The sequence below is a fragment of the Oreochromis niloticus genome, linkage group LG4, assembly GCF_001858045.2.
Source record: "Oreochromis niloticus isolate F11D_XX linkage group LG4, O_niloticus_UMD_NMBU, whole genome shotgun sequence".
Taxonomy (NCBI): Eukaryota; Metazoa; Chordata; class Actinopteri; order Cichliformes; family Cichlidae; genus Oreochromis; species Oreochromis niloticus.
The window spans coordinates 20,890,155-20,896,154 of NC_031969.2; positions in this window are offsets into that span (position 1 = coordinate 20,890,155).

Consider the following 6,000-nt stretch of genomic DNA (forward strand, 5'->3'; position numbering starts at 1 on the left):
CATAGCAGGTCTGCCTTTTAAGCAGCCCATTTTCTGAAAAGAGAGTACTCCACTCCACCGGTCCTCTACTGTGTGTCCATCTGAGAAGGAAACTGAATATAAATCCCCAACAATGGGCAGAGTGCCGGGGGAATAGGTCGAAACGGCCATTTAACAGGTGCACCTTCGTGGCCTCCGAACAGTTCCCACACATATCACCGAGACTGGTGGCCTGCCCTAGAGAGTACCCCTGAATCACCATCCAAGATCAAGTAGCGATCAATTAATGGGAGAACAAGGTATCCGCTGGGGGGATGTCCAGTGTCCCACCCACCCCTGCTTTGACTCATAGAAGTGCCCATTTGCAACCCTATCTGTGTGGTTGCTCCATGTCAATGAGTGTGTGGCTGGAAGGACGGAGATATTATCGGGGTGACTGTGAGAACCGACACTGGCATTTTCACTGGGCTGACCTTTGTTTGCGTGAGCGAGGGCTGATTGGCGAAACTGTGATGAGGTCACCTGGCACAGCAGCTGGGGGTCCCATATCTATTGTTTACCTGAAACACAGGGATGAGAACTGGGGAGGGGTGACAAATAGACTCCCTGGTTTTGTGAGCACACATTAGACAGGCGACTTCACAAAGGTTTGTGGCCATTGTAGCCAGACTACATGGGAAATTGTATTTTTCTCTTACATAACATCAGTCGAACACTTGCAGTCAACTATTTGGAGTTTTAATTGTATTTGACATTCCTTTCCTATCTCTTTAAAGTAAAAAAAAAATTGTGTTTGCTCATGAGCTGTTACCGATAGGCCAGCATTGATCAGTGAGTGTGACCGTGCTAATTGCATTCTTGTTCCTGAGCAAATATACTTAATCCCAGTCGCTGATAAAGTCATGAAAGCAAGTCTTACGCTGAAAACACAAAATGAAGGCAGTGACAATGCACGAGGAAGCCTATAACTTATATTGAAGACTCGATAACCTTGATAATACACGACGGGTACAGAGCACCTCCTTATTCCTAGAATCTTCTTGTTATGTAAACATATACCTGTGTTCATACCTGTAGATTTTCAGTTCACTCCCAGAATCCAAGTTTATATCCATATTGTGGCTTTTCTCTTTAAGGCTGGGAATGTGGTAAAACGTTATTCATAGCTTTTCCAACCCAGGCAGCTCCCAGGTGGCAGCACAGCCACCTCTGAAAGCCCAGGCAGTGAATAAAGCTGTAAGTTATAAACAGCCTTATATAACTTCACACCCTCAAATATCACTGGAACATTTTTGTTTTCTTTTTTTAACTTTTGGGTAACCAGTGAGCCTCATTAATGCACTGATTGATGGCTAAACTGTTCTCTCCAATAACCTTTAAAAAAGGGAGTAAAATCACATTATTTATGCTAACACTGTTAAATATAAGGATGTACAATAAATATATTGCATGTTCTGTATAAAATATCATATATGATACATTTAAGATGCATCAGTCCCGTTTCAATATTATAGTTATTTGAATTCACATCATTGTGAAGAGTCCCCATGCAATAGAGTCTGCTTTCCCCCTCTGATTAAAATTAAACGGATCCTATACTTCCCAGCGCTCTGCGTTGACCTTTCTCTTCACCACTAACAGACCATAGAGTGACTGACAACTAACCTGCAATTACTGTGACCAGACAACCTCAGCAAACTAGCTTATAATCACCAGTATCAGGCAAAGTAGGAAGATGGAACAGCCGACAGAGGAACACCCCCCAACACACACACACACAGAGACACACAAACACACACACATATATCCCATTTGTCCATTACCCTATAAGACCAAAGGAGAATTGCACAAGGTATTAGTAAACAAGGGAGGTCTCCAGATTCTTAGGGGTTTCCTTTTGTGTTCCCTAGACAAATTAATTTAGCACCTCTGTTACAAAGCTGTTACTATGGCAGTTATCATAACTGCTACGTTATCACAACTGGAGGATGTCCAAAAAAACCCAAGAGTTACATGTTAGACTCTGCAGGCCACAGCTAGAAGGTTACATATTAAAGTTCATGGCAGCAGTTTGAAAAGAAAAATTGAATAAGACTGAACAACTGAACAACCCTTCTTGGTTAGAAGGGTTGCAACAAACAAATTCCGGAATAATGTACTTTGAATAGACAGGAACAAAGTGGACATGTTTAGCCATAACACATAGTGACACATTTGGTGAAAACCAGACGCAGCATATCAACACAAACAGCTCATATCAGCTGTCTAGTACGGCGGTGGAGGCGTGGTGATTTGGGCTTGTTTTACAGCCGCAGATCACGGACTGCATTTGGTTGTGCAAGAGGACTAAGACACTCGTAAATCTATAACAAATGGCTGAAAAAAGAACCAAGGTGTTAGTGTTAGGCTCAATCAAGGTCCAGAGCTCAAATAAAATGCTTTGGGGAGGACCTTAAGAAGGTCGTGCAAAAATAAATCCTTGCAACCCTCAATGAACTGAAGCAACATTGTAAAGAACAGTGGGCTAAGATTCCTCTATTGAGGGAGAGACTGATGAGTATACATAAAACAGTTACTTTAAGTTAGTGCTGCTAAGAGTGTTTCTACACGATTCTGAATCACGGGGTTTTGTATATATATATATATATATATATATATATACATGTGTGTGTGTGTGTGTGTGTGTGTGTGTGTGTGTGTGTGTAAAACAGAATCAGTATTCTCAACAGTTCAGCCCAGGTTTGATGCAAACGCCTGTGGAACCTTTTATGCAACCAGGCGTCCAGGACTTATAAAAATATTTTGCTTTCCACCCTTTTGAGCCTTTTAGCCCTTGCTAGAGGAAAAGTCTTAGCTCCAAAATACCCACACCGAAGAATCAAAAATCCACAGGGTCAAATGTCCTGAGTAGGCCATTTACCAAGTTTGTTCCACAAGCAGGATGCTCACACACAGACTGGCTCCATCCTCCCAGTCCTGCAGAAACATATGAAAACAGGAACAAATCCCAGCACGAGGGCTAGCACCAGTGGTCCACGAGAATATAAGAGGGTGTTTTAGTGTAGGGACACTGTAGATCACCCAAGTAGATTAGCGTCAGTGCTACAGGGCCTTGTGAAAATCTCTCTTTAATTGGCAAGGGAATTTAATTTGACTCGTGCACTGTGAGAGACCAGTGCTCATTATTGCTGCCCAGTTAATGCATAAACAGAGGTCTCAGCAGGTCTGCACTAAGTGGTACCAATGATCAGATAGCAGCCCCTTGGTTTGAGAGGCTGCCGGTACAGAGGTTAATTGTTCTTACTTCAAAAAATTGTAAAATTAAATTGATTTGTAAGGCTGATACAATTGCACTGTATTAGGCTAAATAAGTCACAATAATGCACATTCCTTTGAAAGCCACCATTGTAAAATGTGATGAAAGTGAGACCAAGTATAAGTTTAAATGTAAATAATTTCAAATATAGAGTTTGACTGAATCCTTAATGATCTTTTATGTCTGTCTGTTTTCCCCTTTATTTGCACACCACTGCTGATGGGAAAAATGTGCATTTGAGGCAAATCTCGGTGATGATTCATAAATATTAATGATTGTTATTTTATTTGAAGTGATATCTTTTCTCTTGTTTCTGTGCCGATGAAAGAGCGAGTTTTTAGACAATATGGTTTTCAGATATAAATGTAAAAAAACATCCTGAGTGGCTTCCTCCCAGTTTTAACCTGAAAGAATGTTATCAGCAGGATGAGGGGGAGTGCTTTTGTTTCTGTCTGTCCACCTGCAGTGGGAAAAACCGATCCCTCAGTGCTCCCAGTGTGACTTTAAGTACTTTCAATGAACAAGAGTTCAGATTGGTTACTAATTTGACAAAATTGAGACCAGCGAGCAGCATGACACAGCAGGCTCTGACCCTGTGGTTAGCAGCAATCATGCTGAGTTTGCCCACAGGCAGATGAAAGGGTCACAAGGGAAGATGTAGGTTGCTTCTGGAGACTGTGGCGGAGCCAGCCACCCACCCTTGGGCCCCGTAGGGGTGGAGGAATGAAGGCCCAATAATCCAGGATCCATTAAAGTGTGACTGATGCCATTCTTTTTGGATCTTATGACTGGATATCTTGCCTGTGGCAGGCTTGACATGGGACAGACAGACCCACAGCAGGCTGCGAGCAATGCAGATTATAGCCGTCAGACACTGACTTCACTGTGGAATCTACTTCGCAGCCAAATTAATTTTTCCATTTCACTAATGGGTGATCTCAGTTTATACCAGTAACATATTTAATATGACAGCTTGTAAGAACTGCAAATGAAAGTCAAACTTGGAAGCTCAAACTAAATATCGACACACCCTGCTATGAGCTAAAAGGCATTTTTTGTATGATTTTGTTCTGTGTGTGTGTCTGGGTGTGCATATATTACATTCCTACATTCCTATATTACATTTATTTGGAATAGCCGTCGAATGAAACAATGTGCAATACATTTTAAAAGCGTAAAACATTCTTGAGCTTTTGCTTGTCATATGAACAGTTCATGATTAAAGCTGTAACAGTGGGCCAGGTGACCTCAGGTTTGGCCTAAATTAAGAAATGACTGACTCATATTAAAGTTAATCACAAGTTTGTACAAGGAATTGGAATGAAGCCACCTAAAGTGGTTGAAAATGAAGGCCTATTATTGCTTTTTTCTTTCTGTAGCTTGAGTTAATTTTTGTCTATATGTGAAATGAAATAAGAGATTCAATATATTCAAGGGTCCACAGTGATATTTTTCAACTATTACTCAGCACGACTGCAAATCTTTGTTTCTACTTGGTAGTTTGACCCACATAATCATATAACAGACTATTATTTTATTATGTCTCCACTTTTAAGAGAGCACCTCTCAGCAGGATCAGAACTTGGGGATCTCTTTAAGTAGCTCTACGGTTTCATCCTTGTAAGCCATGAAAAAGGGGTTTTCACTCCCCAAATCCTGTTTAAGCCAAACTGTGCTAACTTGCCCTGAAGATCACTTCAAGCAGTGAGGCCACAGGGTCCACTTTATCCCCAGACACTCAGTAGACATGTCTTCTTAATGGTTAATGTCTCCACCTGTGGTGCTCCTGACTGTTGCTCAGATCCTGGTTATATTGATTGGTGGCAACTGGGGAGAGTTCCTCCAGGCTATGGCATTTACTTGGGGATGTGACACCTTTTACCAGAGGTGTGGTAACCCACTGCTCTGAGGTTAACCCACTGTGAACTGCAAAGCATAGACTCTTATGTACTGACTATAGAATACAGTCAGCCGCATTAGTATTTTAAGCAAGCGTATTGTGACGACATACATAATGAGTACAACAGGCTATGACATACAAGAGAGAAGTCTCTAAGATAGTTTTAACACTTGTAGGCAAAACTCTTGTATTCTGATCACGTCATTAGGTGGTGACCCCCGTGACCCCAGACCCTGGGAGATCTAGCTGTAACCAAGGGAACTGACGAAATGATGAGAACCTTAGGGAAACCCAGTCTGAGAGTTGAAGCCAGTGGTGTAGATAATGCTAATTAACAGTCATGCAGTGAAACAAAATGGCTTAATTGTACTGGATTCATCTCGTGCTGAGCCACAAAGGCTAGGGGGAGGTTACGCTTCTAAACGTAGATTATTGTAATCCACCAGTAATTACTGAGCCACATCTTCTCATGGGAGCAGTGGGGCACACAAGGGGAGTGGACTTTGCATTTTTATTCATTATGGCAGCCAATGATGATGACAAACTGATACAAGTAAAAGTTTCCCAAGAAGCTGCACAAAATTCATTGCATGTCACTAAAATCATGCATATTTATGTGGTCCATACAGAGCTGCCTGAGGCGGCAGACAACTATGAAAGTCCATGTCAACAGAGCTGAAGGCTTTGACTGGTTTATGAGACCTTGTTGTATCTCAGAAAGAGCTATAATGTGTTTTATAAGGCTTCCCCATGCCACAATGGCCTTCGTTTTTTGGCCTTTTCAGAGCCTTGAAAATGTTACGCT